We start from the raw sequence: 17,164 nt of genomic DNA, 5'->3' as shown, positions 1-17,164 counted from the left end.
ATTTGATTAGTCATGCACTACAGTTTCTGATGTCCAAGAATTCTATATTCAATTCTTTATTTGGGGACCTAAAGCAGATATGAGATTAAAATATGATTAATTCGATTAATTTATAACAAATCCTGTAATTAATTACATTAATTTTCTTAATCGCCTGACAGCACTAAACACAATGTTACTGGACTATAGGGTTAACACTACTTGATTACTCATACCCATCCCTAGTCAAAAACATAAATAAATGTACAAAAACAAAACGATAAAACCTGCAAAGTGAAAAGCAGGATCTGACCTAGTTTGATTTGAAGCAGCAGCAGTGAGAGACGTCGAGCTAGTGTTAGCAGAAACTGAATACAGCTGCAGGAGAGTAAACAGTAAACACAGAGGCTGATATCAATGAGATAAAATTACAGCAAAGCTGGATTACATGCTGCAGCATTTCCTCTAAATCTATGCTGAAATCAGAAACCAGTGCATGTATGAGAGGCCGTGCCGCAGACAGAGATAATAGCATCATTAAAAAGATTAATAGAAGAGGATGGTCATAAAAATGTTGATGACAAAACAATGACAAATGTAAGCGACCTTTCAACCTCATAAAGCTTAAAAATCAAACTCACCATAAACTGCAGAGAATGATTAACAGGAGAGCCAAGAGTATATAATCTGTGTCCTATAGATGAGCCATAAAAACAGACGTTATGTTCCTTTAAGTTAATGTATAGCTTCTGTACAGACAAGTGTTTCAGTAGCAGACAGGCTTAAGTGTCAATCTGTGGAAAAACATGGGAGAGGGCTCGAGCAGGCCGGGGTCAGGGGGGGGAGAGGTCGCCTTCGGTCAGCTAATCCTCCGGGTCAGATAAGGGTCTGCCTGCACACGTGCTCACCCAGTAACCACACACACACATGTATAGGGGAATAACAAGGAGGAGCAGCCGTGTGTAAACGATGTACTTTCACATAATATCCCCCCACACACACATCAACACACAGCCCAACACATGATCCATGTACAATTTCCTCCTTTATGCTAGCAGCTCGTGCTAAAGTCAGCCGGTTATAGCTCTCTCCTTCTCTCCCACACACTCACTCAAACACACACACACAAGCAGAAGGTCAGCATGGTCAGAGCCGCCCGCCTTGGCGCAAAAGAGGACTACAGATGTGAAAGTAGGGAGAGCTCACGCCGGGGACCAGCTGGAGCCCGTCCAACCTGGACAAGGGTCAGGGACGGGACTGAGAGAACACAAGCAGCTTTAGGAGGCTCCTCTCTGAGTGTGGCTGCTGTCTCACCCTGGGCGTCTGTCCAACCAAATCATTCACTGTTTGTTTTTACACTTTGTTACTTGAGTCGTGATTTTGTCGACTCAAAATCAGAAGAAGTGTTATATTTATGGGGCTATGAAACTCAACAAAGTCCAGCTTGCAATGGAGAACACGTGGAGTTAAAAGAAGAGGAGTGCTTTAGTGTTAAAAGATCGCACATGTGATCTTTGATGGATAAAAACATTCAAATCTGGACTCTGAGAAACACTTAACGTAGGCGATTTCTTTCTATAACACAAACCAGGACACAACCAAATCCATTCAAGACCTTGGAGGAAAGCTTGAGCGTATAAATGACTTTGAATTCTTGCATTTGCAGCAGGTGAAAAGGAAGTTATGTTAGCATCTCTGACACATGTGCAAACAAACTTTTCGTTGGCCTAAACATCCGTCATAGCCTTGGAAAAAAGTGTTTTCTAACTCTTGCAGCGCAGTTTAAACACTAAGACACCTCCACACCAACCTGAAGGATAAGGTGAATTACGTTCGCAGCGTGTGTCTCTGCTCTTCCCTCTGTCACAGCCACTAAACACATCCTTTCCCCTCAGTAACAGCTAAGAAAGTCTGCAGAAACAAAGATAAATCCTTCCCTTATGATTGATGACAAACATGTCCGAGGCTTGTTTTGACACACAGAGTTGTTCCAGTGTTTAAAAGCTGTTGCTCCACGCTGTAACATCTTGCGTTACACAAGTCTTGTGCAAAGCATTCAACACTCTTCAGAGACGGTTTAAACCAAGCTGTACAAACACGGAGCGTGCAATGAGAAAAATTAACTGTGGTTGCTTTTGTGTACGTTAGTGGCGGAGCATTTAATGCTACGTGTGTTGCTCACAGGATGTGCTGTCAGAGCCGGAGATTGCATCTTTGCTAAGAATAGCAGCCTGCATGTGTGAAGAACACCATCATGTGTGGTTATCTGATGTTAATGCACAAACATACAGACGACTCGTATTAACGGCTGTGTGCACTCTCTGAACTTGTGTGTGCAGTGTTGACAGGGCTTCAGCTCCTGCAGTGGGGGGTGCTGTACACTAATCACAGGGTGATTGCCTCACACTTTGACTATTGAGTTTCCTGATGTCCGGGGCCAGCTATGTCAAAGGAAACACGAGCCTGTCCGCTACACCGTACACATGGAGACGCTGCAGAAAGACACAGCTGTCCTACACACAAGTATACAGCATTTACACACAACACAGCTCTTTCCACATGCCAACACATGCAAGCTGAAGCGGAGGAGGTCCTTTCAGTATCAGTGAGAAACTGAATCGACTTAGTGTCTACTGCCCGCCAGATTTTTGTTTGATTGGCTGCGGTTGAGATATCTCAGATGAGGAATGTGCAAAGCTGCCAAATCAGAAAGTCTCTTAATGCTTTTTCAAAGACGTTTTCACACTCATGCACAAACACACACATGCACACACAGCCGGAGGGCATTTGGCATTAAGTTGGCATTCTGGGCCTCCCAGTGTGACGCTCTCCATCCCTGCACTTGGCTGGCAACACAAACAGGTACAGATGAAACACTCTTCCTGGCTCAGGTAAAACAACCCCGGGCCAGGGAATAAATGCCCCAAAGAATGCTGCAGAAAAACACAACCACCATATCTAGGTTACACGGAGGCAGGAGGATGAGGAGAGGAGTTTCTGTTACAATACTGCTTATTTTCAGCACAGTGTAGTCTTTAAAGTGTATTATGAGCTGCTGAATGCACTTACAGCAGCTTCATGATGCAAATTCAATTATGATTGTATTTTTAGGGCAGGCCGCCAGCGCCGGAGCGATGACTTTTTGTTTGATTTTTTGCAAGTTTCACACTCAGAGCTGAACAAATTTGCCTTTCATCAATCCAGTAATCACCTTTTCACACAAATAACACCCTGAACAAATTAAAAGGCATCCCAGAGCGTGAATTCATGTGACGCCTGGTTTGGAAATACAACCAGTGGCATTTGAATTTCTCGTCCTCATGTTTAAAATTCTTTAAAAGATCAATCTGAATTAATAACTCTAAGATGTGCCACATTTTATCCAATTTTTTAACATGTTTAGGTTTAAAGTCAATATATTCTGCACACTTTCTTTAATTAAATCTGCAAACATGTTCATAATTATTTCTCGGTTTAATCAGTTTTTCTCAGACGCATTTTCAGATGCTAATTAGTCTGGAACATGTCTGCACATTTTTCAGTTCTGAGGGAGCTTTTTTCATCCTCACACCCCATTTTTATGAAGCTCACACATCAGAGCAGGGTTGTGATTGGCTCACCTGCACCTGGTCTGGCAAAAAAGGAGGAACAGGAAGAGGAGATCCATTTGGATCAAGAAAATCATCAAATCTCCAAAAAGCAAATGTTTGACATGAGGGTCTCCACAGCAGGAGTTTGTAATAACAGGTTAAATCCATACGGACAGCGAGCGTCAGTATGAGGAGCCTGCAGAGTTGCTATGGAATTAGAAAGGTCACGCTGCCCTTTTTTAGTAATGTGGTTCAGGAGAGTCATGTCTGTACAGTGCCTCTGATGAAGATGATGCTGCTTCAAAGCAGAGAGGAAGAGCAGCCAGAGGAAAATGAATATTGTTTTTTTTACGGCAAGCACTCGTGTCTTCAGGGGAATGAACGACAAGTGCACGGCATGAGGAGTGAGAGGAAGAGACAGAGAAGGATGGATCATGAGCAGCTTCGGCGTCACGACCTGGACCAAGGGCTGGAACCGTGTCGAGCTGCAACCACCAACGGATTCATACATTAGTTTTCACTGATTGTTTTACAGGGAGTGTGAGTTCTGTCTGTTTGAAGTGGACTGCAGCGCCACCTGTCTGCCCCAGAGTCTCTTGCACGCTGTGGTGAAAACATGACTCTTAACAAGGCATGTTGTTGTTTTGGTAATGAATAGAGATCAGATCTTGTTTTTAAACTCTAGCTCATGTTTAAGCCTAAGCTCATGTTTCAGCCTTTAGTTCTTGTTTTAGCCTTTAGCTCATGTTTTAGCCTTAGCTCATATTTTAGCGATTAACTTGTGTTTTAACCATTAGTTTGTGTTTTAGCCTTTAGTTTGTGATTTAGCCTTTAGCTCATGTTTTAGCCTTAGCTCATGTTTTAGCCGTTGGCTTGTGTTTTAACCTTTAGTACGTGTTTTAGCCTTTAACTAGTGTTTTAGCCTTTAGTTCGTGATTTAGCCTATAGCTTGTTTTTTAGCCTTTGGCACATGTTTAAGCCTTTAGTTCGTGATTTAGCCTATAGCTTGTTTTTTAGCCTTTGGCACATGTTTAAGCCTATAGCTTGTGTTTAACCTTTAATTCCTGTTTTAGCCTTAAGCTCATGTTTTATAGCTAATGTTTTAGCCTTTGGCTCTTTTGTACAAGCCTTTAGCTATTGTTTCAGCATTAAGCTCATGTTGTAGCCTTAGCTCATGTTGTAGCCTTTAGCTTGTGTTTTAGCCTTTAGTTTGTGATTTAGCCTTTGGTTTGTGTTTTAGCCTTTAGCTCGTGCTCTATCTCTCACCTGTTTATCTGTCTTCTGCTCTTCTGTCCCTTTTCTGTCTGACAGTTAGGCTCCAGTGTCCACCATTACGACCAGATTAATCACAGAAATCTTCTTCAAAAGAGAAAAACACAGATCTCTCTTCTCACTACTCAACTTCATCAGCTAGCATAGTGCTTTTATGGAGACTTCGACTGGCCATAAATCAATTCCAGGTCTTGTCAGACCCTGAAAGAGAAGCTCACAGTTATTTTGAGTTCCCTCTGAGTGACTAGCTCACCCAATTAGCGATTAGCATAGGCTAGCTGTTTCAAGTGATCATTAAGTTTACGGCTATTCTAGCTAGTTAACTGTTCATTATAGCAAACTTCTTCAACTTTACGCTAATTTTCACAGTCCTCAAGTCCCAGTCACTTCACATTGACATTGAGGTGTGTGTGTAGGTTTGTGTGTGTGCATGTGTGTGTGTTAAATATCCCCCTGTTATGGTTGTCTGTGGGTTTAAAGATCACTTCATAGTTTGGTTGAATTTCTTGGAAGTAAACTGATCTCCTCTGGACTTCCTTGTTTCAGCAAACAGTGCATGTCCGTTTCTGGTGCTAACAAGCTAACATGAAACACACCTTAAAGTCTATTTTTTCCTTGTATAAATAACTTAGTTTGCGGTCAATAAGTGACTAAAGGTTTTACATTAGTGAGGTCTAAATGAACACCTCCACGGCCCTTATCTAAAGGCAAGCTGTGCACCCAGACGGCTTTATTTTGGTCTCATAATTATGCAACTATTTCTGAGTAAAAGTGGCTGCAGGTGTCTGGCAAACACAGTGGCTTTAACTCCAATGTCAATAACTGAAACTGCAAAGATCAAAAGGTGGAGCCCTGCTGCAGCTTGCCAAACCGTCAGCAGTTGGAACAAGTCCATCCGAATTTCCTCGAGCATGACAGATTACAAAACTCAGACCAATAAAACTCCAGCTTGTCTTTTTGCACAGCCGACTGTTCATCAAGCTGCTAATTCAAGGGTATTTAAGAGACAGGAACCTTGTTTACTCCAAAAAAAATAAAATCCTACCAGGGAAAGAGCATTACAGTCACTCTGGTGGGGTATTATAAAGGTCAAACTCTCCTGTACTCGTGGCTTTTTTCTCTACATTAATGAAATGCTGACCTATATACAGAGCATGCAGGAGGAGCACAGTGGCCATAGTGGAAGCTGGGCTTGTGCCAAATTTCTAATTGTAGGGTTTTTAAAAGCATCTCTTTGCTCAGAGTTATTCATTACCTCAGCAGATAATATGTTGAAGCATGGAAAATTTCCGAGTGGAAGTGCTGTAATTTTTTTTTTTTTTTTTTTGCAGCTTTTCACCTGTATTTAAGCTCCACTGTCTCAACCATCAGAGCCGTGGAGCACTCGATGGTCCCATTACACATGAGAGCATTTGTGTCCATTTAACACCGCAAATCCAAAAGGTGGAGCAACTTTCTACTACAAAATTTAACTAATTTATCTATCTGCCCAATACGAGGATCTGCAGCTTGTCTCTTAAGGCGTTTCAATTTCCGCTTTTAGAGAGCTTATCTGCACAAAAACAAGCAGGTTGAGGGAGTTTTATCGGCTGTAAGACTTGGTATCATCTCACTAAAAAAACAGCAGATGATTGAGAATTAATTCACTGGTTTATTGATAATAAACTCCTGCTGAACGTCTCTCTTTAACCCTTAGAGTAAAGAGCCATAACACAGACGCTATGGCATCAGCTAAACCTTTAAATTTGATCCATTTCTATCAAATTCAATCACCCTCCATCACTTTTATTAACAGATTCTCTCGTCTCCACGGCCCACAAACAAACTGAGGCGTACTCACACATCAATTCCTCTGGGGAACTCTGATTATAAACTGATTATCTGCCGCCCCAGAGACACAGATACTGAAATCATTATTGCCGGTTTAATCTCAAATCCACATGAAGGGAATCCCTCCGTACCGGCACAACGCCTCTGTGTTTATGACACAGTAAAAAAATGTAGCCACTTTATTGTCCTGGGAACCGGTTGTTTAATACGTCTGCAAACTGTGCAGTGACTTAATTTCTCTCCTGCTGCATTAACTGCGGCAGCTCTCACAGAGAGAAAGTGGAAGCAGCTGAGTGCCAGCGAATGTGGGACGGACTCCTCCTCGTAAAGTGCTCGGCTTCGCCCTGGCAAAAATAAACCTCACGGGTCTCTGTGCCAAGTATTCCCGTTGATGAAAAGCCAGTTGTGAGTGGCCCCTGTTGTACCCCGGCAGAGCCAAGCTGACTGGTGTATTTATGAAAGAAGAGCGGCTGTGTTAAACGGCCTGCTCTCTCAGGCCATCTCCACTAATTATTGTTAGCTTCATGCTGAGAAAGCAGCAGATAGAAACAAAAAATGAACAGAACATGAATAAAAACTCACTCTGACTTGAAGTAAAAAGGTTTTTTATTCAATCCAACTTTATTGTGTCAGGAGTATTCCCATTGAGATACAAAATCTCTTCTTACGAGCAGAATAATGTGAAGGAAACTGTAGAAATGGAAAGCCGCATTTCCACCAAGCGGTTCAGTTTGGTATGTCCTGCATTTGGACTAAAACCAGGACAGGTTTCTAATTACCAACCCGTACCATCCCACTTTTTGGTACCCTTCTGCTGGGGTGCCTGACATACCAATCTGACCCCAGAAGGAGGAGCCAGAAACACTGCAGTCCAATAATTGGTTGAAAGATTTGTCACTTCCTGTGCAACAGCAGTAATAAAGAAAAACACATAACCCTGTCGTGTTTTAATTTGCAGTCGGTAACTTTCTTTTCATTTGGAATACAGCGTCACCAAACGGCGTGCAACTGCTGTTGAAACAAAACTTTGTCACGTTTTTCTTCTTTGTTGGATTTATTAGTGGGGTGCACTGAAGGCGGGTACACACTACAGGATAATCGGGTTGATTTTTGTCCCGCTCTCCCCCTTACGATCAAAGCCAGCAAAGGCCTGATTGTCTGATGACATTGTGTGATTTTCCTGTGGTGTGTGGTGTGTTTAGTGTGATTTCTTCTGGTCAAAGTCACTCAGAAGGCCTCAAATTCAGAAATTGTACTTAATGAACATGTTTAATATTTGCGACTAAAAATCCTGTAGCGTGTGGGGCGCTCTGAGAGGAGCAGAGTAGGTACAGCGTGTAATGTGTATAAGAGCACAGCCAATCAAGATGCGAGCTGACTCAGCTGACTGACCTAAGAAGAAGTAAGAAATCTATCTGTAATACTTAAAACGACTTTACTCACTAACAACTCGCATTGTTATTCATACAGCCAATATCCCCGCCGTCCCCACAACTTTTTCTATAATCTCTTTTCTTTTGTGCATTTTTTTCTCGAAATTCTAGAGTCTGAAAACAAATATCTTTGCTTTTTTCCGCATTTGTTTACATCGGAATCCTGTTTTACTGCGCGAGATTTGGAATATTGAGCGTGAAGAAGCTGAAGCTCTGCTGAAGAATCTGGTAGTGAGTGGTGTCCTAGGGGTGCAGACCACACACTGTAAGATCAGGAGAGAGAAATCTTGTGCGATTTGTCTTTTGTTTTGTGTGTTAAGTTTTGGATAATCCCGCAATGTGTACCAGCCTTAAGTCCTGCTGCTTTGCCATCATGATATTACATAGCAGGGACGCACGATACTATCAGTACGCTATCGGTATCAGCTGATACTAGCCTAAAAATAATAATCAGATATCGACCAACACTCCAAATTTCACCAATATAATAAACTGATAAAATTATGGGCTGAGGCCATATTTTCTTCCAGTTTTAAGTCTAACTTGAATTTAAGCAGCAGTATCTGACTACTTTGGGCACATTTACCATTTACCAAAGTAAAACATTGTATTCAGTGTGGGTTGAATTGCTGTACATTTGCACTTCTCATATGTTATATGTGTAAAATATTGTCATATTGGATATCGGCAAAGTATCCATTATCGTGCATCCCTATTACATAGCTAATGTGGGTATCAGCATCAGGGTTACACGTCGCCTACCAAGAAGGGGAACAGTTGGCTGTGGAAACACAAACAGGATCAGACCTTACTGATCCAACCCATACCAAACTGGAACAGGATAAAAGCTGACATCTTGACTCCCTGAATTCACTTTTTTTTGGTATGAAAGTCTGTTTTTTTCCCCTTAATGTGAAAGTTTTGATGCTGATGTCTCACAGAACTTCTTCATAAAAGAGGATCTGCATCTAAACAGGATCATTTCTGGCGCAATAAAGGCTAAACTAAATACAAAAACTTAAAAAGGGCAATAAACGCAGTTAAAAAAGCACAGATAAGGTGGGGTTTTCTAGTAAACATCTGCGTAGAAACCACAGCTCAACAGACACAACTGAAAATAAAAAAACCACCAAAAAAGAAGCGAAACCTAACCGAGGAAGATAAGAACAAAGGGAGGGGCAAAAATGAGACACAACTCTGAAAAAAGCCACAAACTTGCATGACATCTCATGTATGTCTGTAGTGTGTCTGGACTGTGTGTGTGTGTGTGTGTGTGTGTGTGTGTGTGTGTGTGTGTGTGTGTGTGTGTGTGTGTGTGTAGGGGGGTGTTGTTGCAGTATCTTGAAGACAGCAGGACCCCCGGCCCTGTGTGTGAAGACGGGTGCTGATAATCTCTTGTCTTGTTCACCATGACAGCATGCTTATCAGTCGTGCAGCTCCGTGGGCCCCTGAATGCAACACAAATGGGCTCCAGCACCACGCTGAAAGGTTAGCCTCATTCTTCTCTGCTAATGAGGGTTGTATTGCCAGCGAGGACACACTCATTACTCTGTGTGCCAGATTTTACAGCAGGAAACGGCGTGGAATTTCCTCCATGGCGGAGAGGACGGAGGATGCACATTACTTTATAATATTACTGATTTATAAATAGATATCAGATGACTTGGCCTACTTTTTGCATAATGTAATAACTCAATGGATTCCTTGTGAGAGCATCTGGTTTGAATTAAAGCTGAAATGAATGGTCTGTAAATTTAAAGATACCGTTTAATAATATTCAGAGAGATTTCTTCCGGTTACATTTCTCTGCGCTCCATTTATCTCTGAGACTTCACAAAGTAACCGGTGTAAAGTCATCACTTTGAGTGCCAGGAATGTGCTCTGGGTGTGTTTGACTATTTCCTGACATTAGCCGATCAATAATAAAACAACAGCACATTAACTCCAGGCAACGTATTGATTAATTTACACGACTTGGAGCCACACACTGGTTGCTTTGTTCGGTAGTTGATGTGACCTTTGACTTGTTGTTGTAACCTCATTAAAATGTCACATGCCACGCTATTAGCTTGATAAGCATGAGGAGGGCAAAGGGTTTGACTCAGGGCTGTAGGTAATACAGTTTCACAAGTGACAGATTTGCAGGCCATGTGTGCTTTATACAGTTTCATTTCCTGTTAGCCAATCAGGAAATAATATTTCCTCTAAAGGAAAAAAAAATCTGTGTTTTCCCAGCACAAATCATCAACGAACAGGAAGTTCTCAATTCAAAATGTGGATTTAGCTTTTTTTTCTGAGGAGTTTTTAGTGGATTTGGGCTCAAATTTGAAGGTGTTGAAGTAGTTTAAAGCTCCTGTGAGCGCCACCTTTCTGCCTGCGTTGATTTTGGCACCCCCTGCTGACCAAAACCCTGTTGCCACCAAGTGGTTCAGTTCACGTTTCATGGCATTCCCACAAACTAATCCTGGGACAGATTCCCAAAATAGCCAAGACGAGGTGTCCCACTTTTTGGGACCCTTCCGTAGGGGTGCCAGACTAAACTGATCCAATCCTGAAGCTTGATCGTGCCACACGCCAATCACAAAGATCACAAATTGCTGCTCTTGCGTTGCGTTTTTCTTCTTCGATGGATTTATTAGCAGAGTACACTGTGTCGCGCTGCTATAGCATCACGCTATTATGTAACTGATGCAGCTATCGCCATCCAGCTTGCACGCTGCCTACCACAAGAGGGCACCATTGGCTGTGGAAAAACGAACCGAGCTGACCTGTACCAAACCGAACTGATCCAAACCAGACTGCTTGGTGGAAATGGGGAAAAAGTGACACTTTTGTTCCTCATTATGCATGTTTAACAGCTTTCATGCATCACTCACTTAGAAGGTTATTTTCCAGCAAGCTTTCAGTCATCTGGTCTGACACCTACCCCCGCTGCAGCACTTAAAGCATCAGAAATTATTGTTTAGGACTCATCTTTCTGGTTGCACATGGTCTCTTTTGCTTCTTGAGGTCAAAAAAAGGCTTCATTGTTGAACTCAATCTGTTTCCTAACTATCTTAAAAACTCATCACAGGAGCTTTAAGAAATCAGCACAATGCAAAATCTGCACCGGATCGTTAATTCTGTCTCCGCCAGGTTAAATTTGGTAAATATAGTACAGTAATGCCAACACTTCCCTAAAAGCAGCGGCAGCAGCACAACTAATTAATTCCAGCATTACAAACAGAGGCATGCAGCCAAGTGGGAGAAGTGTGAGCATTGCATAAGACTGTGGCAGCCTGAAAGCACCTGCTCAGAGGCATTAGCTGCATCAAAGAGACTTAAATCCTGAATTGGGTGTGGTGTGAAAAATTGAGGATTATTTTCAGACTTCTTCAAAAAAAATTAAGATATTCTGCAAAGGAAACAACATTTTCAGGGCAAATCACTGACATCAACCTGTCATTTCTCTGTGGTAGAGAAATGCTAGCTTCAGACGACATACTAAAGGTGTATCTATAAAAAGCCTGTGCTGGTTGAGGAGACATCTGAAGCAGAGATGATGGTCTAAGGCTAAACTAACAGGAGCAAAAGGTCAAACATGCAAAGAGAAAGAAGTTGTCTTTAAACAACAAGATGCACATGCTTCGTTTTCCCATCACAGCTAACCGAATCCAGAACAAGACCATGTTTGTGTGAACAAGGCGGCTCTCAGGCCCCTGAATCAGCCTGATTTTATTTGGGCTATTAATGAGTTAAAATAATCCTGATGTATAGACACAGACACAAAGAAACCTCACAGGCAACGTTTCTCACCCAGCAGACTGAAGCGAAATCACAAAGTCTTCACACAAGTGCTCTTTGATAAGGACCGTGTTGTTGTCATGATGCATCAAAACACAGTATGTTCCCAAACACAAGCTATACTGTACACGGCCACAAATCCATTAGGCCTGTTGCAACGCAGAAACCCGTGATGATCAGATGACATTTTGTGGTTGGCTGCATTCGCCCTGGCTGAATGGATCCTATGAACCAACCTACAAGTCTATAGCATATGGGTGCTGATCTAATTAGTCATAGGGAAAAACACAGACGACGTGCTGGAGCGCCTTGGGGCCCTGCTCCTATAGCATGAGCAACAGTCAACTCAGGTCAAGCAGAAGTAATAGCAGGAGAAAAACAGGCATGTCCTTCACTTTGTCGTTTATTGTGCATTTATGGAGGAGGAATGTGATGCTAACCTCCGCTAATCAGCTATAATTATGTCACCTTTAGTGACCTGACAGCTGCCGGGAAAAATGTAAGTCAGGGTGACAACGTCTCAAGGTATTTCAGTTGAAATATGTGTGAACAGTGTTGCTGCTCCCTCAGAATAATTACAGACATCTCCACTTCACAGCGTTCCTCACGCCCAGATGGATCATGGGAACATTTCCTTAAAGCATCTCAACCATTTTTCCTCCACTTTCTTTCATTTTACCTTCAAAAATCTGAGCCAAAACAGGAGGAAATGGGAGGCAAATCCTAGGATCACCCCTCTCACCGCGCTCAGCGCAGGAATAGCTCCTGACATATTGGCCTACCCAGCATGCCCTGTGCCTCTCTAGACAGCTCTGACATCATTTTACAGCAGATACAGACCAGGACATCAGCTGCACAGCCGAGGTTATATAAGTGAACGCTGCATGTTTCCAAGCATTAAGCACTGCTGCCCCACCATGGGGAGCAGGCGGGGATGGGAGAAGACTGAGGGAGGGAGGGAAGGAGGGAGGAGGAGGGGGGAAAAAAGGAGCAAGGAGGCCAGGAAGAAAGACAGACAGAAACAGGGTCACAAAAAGAGAGGCCCACTGGGGTGCTAGCTGCTGGGAGAGACTGAAGAAGGTCACCTCTGGCCCCCTGAAGGAGCCCCAGCCGAGAGGAAGAGGGGAGGAAAGAAGAGGGGAGGACAAGACTGGAGAGGAGAGGGAAAGACATAAGAGGAAAGGAGAGAGAAGGCGAGGAGAGGAGAAAAAGGGGAAGAGAGGAGACTATATAGAGCAGGTCACATGGGGCTACACCCATACATCAAGTCTGTTCTCTCATAAACACAACACCATTACATCACACAGCAGAGCAGCCAAAGGTTTCTGTTTCCTCTGCTTTTCAGCGTTTTAAACCATTTAAATGAAAAGAAGAGGGAAATTAATTCATGAAGAATCATTTAGCACTTGATTCTGTGTGTTTGTCTGTTGTTTCTAAAGGAAATCGCTTCCAAATGCCTCCTTTTATTCCTCCTCATGGCTCACTCTTTACGTCGTATCCTTAGAGAAAACGTTTATACATGAATGGCGGATTTGTCCGTGGCTAATAATCAACCCGGGGAGAGAACGCTGCGATTTAAAAGGATGGCCAATGATTAATGAACGGTGGGCTTCTGGGGCAGCTGATCTGACATAAATTAGCTTTACATATCAGCCTGTTTGGGTGTAAATTATAGGAGTCTGCAGGGGTTTAGCACAACATACATTTACATTACAATCATGGCAACACTCTTTACCCATAATGGCTTATTTAATGGTTGTGTAAAAGCTCTTCCAAATTGGAAAAACACAGCTTTATGTGTGTTTTGTAGCTTGATCTCCTGTCAAACAAAAGTGCAACCTTTCAGAAGTTTGCCGAGGAGGCCAAAGTGGAATAACTTAGATGTCAAGGAGTTCAAATGATTTAAATCTCCATCCTGTCAATGTGAAAATCCATACACTCTGCCTTTTAGAGTAAGCTCCAGAGTGCCAGAGGGACTGCTTCTGTTGCCAGCCTGATGGATTCAACTGCGAAAGCATACAGCTCTCAGACTGTCACTTTCTATCAGCCACACTGCGAGATAGCACTGTGAAAATGAACACGACTCAAGAATGGAGACCCTGGAAAAGGCTGTGAGCAAGAGCGGTTACATTGAGTGATTTAATTATTACAGTGCTGTAATGTGGTGATGAAGGCGCTCACACACAAACAGCTGCACTCACTGTCACCATTATATTCATGATGTGCTGAGGTCAATCATGCACCCAGATTATGTTTATGCTGAGGATTTTCACAAGGTCTGAGTGAATAATTAAGAGTCAGACCAGCCTGTCAGTGGCCTGTCTGGACCATCAGACATCAGGGAGGACAATGAAAGGTCTACTTTGCAACTTCCTGCATTAAAGTTTCAATTTCAGAGCTCTTATCTGCTCTTTGTGGTTAATTCATTTTGATTTTCTGCATAAATAACTCACACACTTAACACAAATATGACTGAAAGATGCCCAGCAGGATGCTTTCTCAAGCAAAGACTCTAATTTACTAATATTTAACATAATTATACATAGCTGACGGATGCTATTAGAGATCTCACTGCTGCACATGTGCTGCAGACAGTGCTAAGATCCCTGCAGACAGTGGAGCTGATGACAACATAATGAAATCATATCTGAATCTCCTCCAGCATTGTGTTCAAAAGTTTACTCTCGAAAAGCTCATCCAAGATGTAAACATATAAGTCATCCGTCTCATATATATCAGTCACGCTCTAATTATCAACAGTGCATTCAAGTTACAGCGACTTCCAAGCCAGTTTTGCATTTAAGCATAAAAATAAACACACTTGCACTGAGTAGTGTTGTAATATGTGGCATGTTTTGCCCAAACACACCTTTATTTTGCACAGCCAAGTCCCAGGACGTGGAGTAATTTAAACCCCAACCCTGACTGTTTTGATGCAACACGCACTGAGCCGAATTAGAACAGTCTGTTCTGATACCAGCGAATTCTGATTAACACACATCAACAGACGAGATCAGACAGTGATCATCCGGCCTGCATGACAGTGTTAGTATTATAAACAGGAGGCAGAAATAGACTCATTAGCTCTAAATGCCAGTCTGTGCCCATCACAAGGACTAATCTACACAACTATATTAGCAGAGATGCATGGATTATGTGAATGTTAATGACCCAATTTTCATACAGCACATGGAGATGAGCAAATGCAAGAGGAGTTAGGGTGGGTTTCCATCCCACTGTAGCCACAGCACCAGTGTGGGGCTAATGGTATTGAAATACAGAGTCAGTGTGCATCAATAAAACTCTCCTGCACCACCTAAAGGAAACCAAATTAAGGTCAAGTAAGTGAGTTGAAACACAGCCTATAGGAGGAGTATTATGGATGTATTAAAGCTTAAGATCCTTATCGATCACCCTATCTGAGTGTATGTGCACGTGTGCATGCGTGATTGGACCATGCGCGCGCCAGAGTGCAGCAGGCATAAATCCAAGTTCGGGCCTGCGCGCAGCACATGATAGTACAGCACAACACAGCACAAAAAGGGGCTCCATGAGCGCTCTGCAGTGATATCCGGTAATGCTACACTGACAGCGACCACCGAGCACACGGAAACGTCAACGCCAGAGTCAGAAAGGCTGCGGGAAAACGAGGCTAGAGCCCGAATCCTGGAGCGAACATGGTGTGTGCCGTGGCTGCTGATCCGATCTGTCAAACCAGCAGCAGCCCGGGCTACTCTAGCTAGCACCGCCAAACAACTGCACAGCACAGGCTGGGAGATAACGAGACTTACCGGTGGCTTCCCCCCACGCGGCGTGGACACCAGCCTCGGGTTGGGTGTGAGGGCATTAGGCGGTAATGACGCGGGAGACGGTCAGTGGGGCTCCTCCGGTTTCTGCACGAGTGTAGCGGCGGCGCTGAGTGGCTATACGTCCCCCCTCGCTCCGAGCCCGGTTCCTCCGCTACGCTGCTCCGCTTCTGCTCCGCCTCGCACTGTCAAATATCTCCCTCCTCCTCCTGTCCTCACTCTGCTCCCCGTCCTCCTTTCTGCAAAGCTTTTTGGTGCAAATAGTAGTTCGCGTCCCCTCTTTCTGCTGCCTTCCTTACAGTAGCGTTTGGACGGGCTGCAACGACAGGAGGGAAAGAACCAAAAAAGAAATACTACACACTCGCTCCTCCCTCAGCTTATGTACAGTACAGTGGGACTGTGTGAGCACTTATTAAAACTATCTACTGCTCTCTACAGGAGCTCCACTGTAAAGCACACACTGTACACACAGGCACATGTCCACAAGCGAAATGCGGAACATCCCCAGCCTTCCTTCAGTCTCTCTCTCTGCTTTCCTTATTTATTGACTTCATTATCAGTGTGCTCATGCCCCATCCTTCCTCTTCCTCCTCCTCCTCCTGTGGAAAGGTGAGATCAGTCCACCCTATGTAAAAAATCACAAATAAGGTGATAGAAAACGACTGATGGATTTAATCCTGCCATCAGGTACACCTTTATCTCATAAACAAAAAAAATATATAAATAAACCATGCTTTAGAAAATATTTAAAATATATAAAATATTGTATTTATCATTATTGATCTGTTGTGTTGGAGTACTTCTATTGTAAAAAAAAAATGTTTTGCTGAGATAAATGGCTATTGACTAGCCTTACAACCATTTACAAGTATTAAGTATTGTCATTTATTTTTCTAGCTTCTAGAGGTGTGAAAAATATTGATATGGTAATATATCATGATACTTTGACCTCCAATACAACACTGATATTTCAACTCTCAATATCAATATTTTTGTAAAAAATAAAAATTCACATTTTAGCCAAGTTGGAAGTAAATCACGACATATGCACTTCCACTGCAGTAGATGGCGCCGTAGAGCTACTACCCTGCATGTAGCCAATAAATTATATCATAAATTTAATCTCATAGAATGTTTAAAGTAATGAATTTCTAAACTCGATAATGTGGGTTTTTGTTGTACTGAGCAAGTCTGTATGCCGTAGACACCAATGTTTTCTTTGGTTCTTTTAGTTTTGAGTAATATTTCAAATTACGTGTATTTCATTGTTATTTTTTTCTCAGTTAACTATGTAGAATATCACAATATATCCCAATATTGTGATATATTGTGATACTATTGTATCATGACCCAAGCATCGTGATGCATGTATGTTGTATCGTATCCAGAGGCTCTTGCCAGTGCTCACCCCTACTGGTTTAAGCTTATAAACAACAAACATATATGAAGGCTCTATGTATTTCTCTATGAA

The 17,164-nt window shown here is 42.6% G+C and overlaps 1 protein-coding gene across 1 annotated transcript in view; it reads right to left on the bottom strand.

The window, feature by feature from the left end:
- Positions 1–16,152, bottom strand: part of thrab (thyroid hormone receptor alpha b) — a 210,124-nt gene extending 193,972 nt beyond the window's left edge. Inside the window, exon 1 of the mRNA XM_074662891.1 lies at positions 15,679–16,152. The gene's annotated coding sequence lies outside the window, so the exon portion shown is untranslated. The remainder of the gene's footprint in view (positions 1–15,678) is intronic.
- Between the last annotated feature and the right edge of the window lie 1,012 nt (positions 16,153–17,164).

Source organism: Halichoeres trimaculatus, unplaced genomic scaffold (genome assembly GCF_033239565.1).
Source record: "Halichoeres trimaculatus isolate MK-OKI-2021-1 unplaced genomic scaffold, fHalTri1.1 fHalTri1_scaffold_23, whole genome shotgun sequence".
Lineage (NCBI taxonomy): Eukaryota > Metazoa > Chordata > Actinopteri > Labriformes > Labridae > Halichoeres > Halichoeres trimaculatus.
Note: the sequence above shows the minus strand (reverse complement) of the source record. Positions and strands in the feature narration are given on the sequence as shown.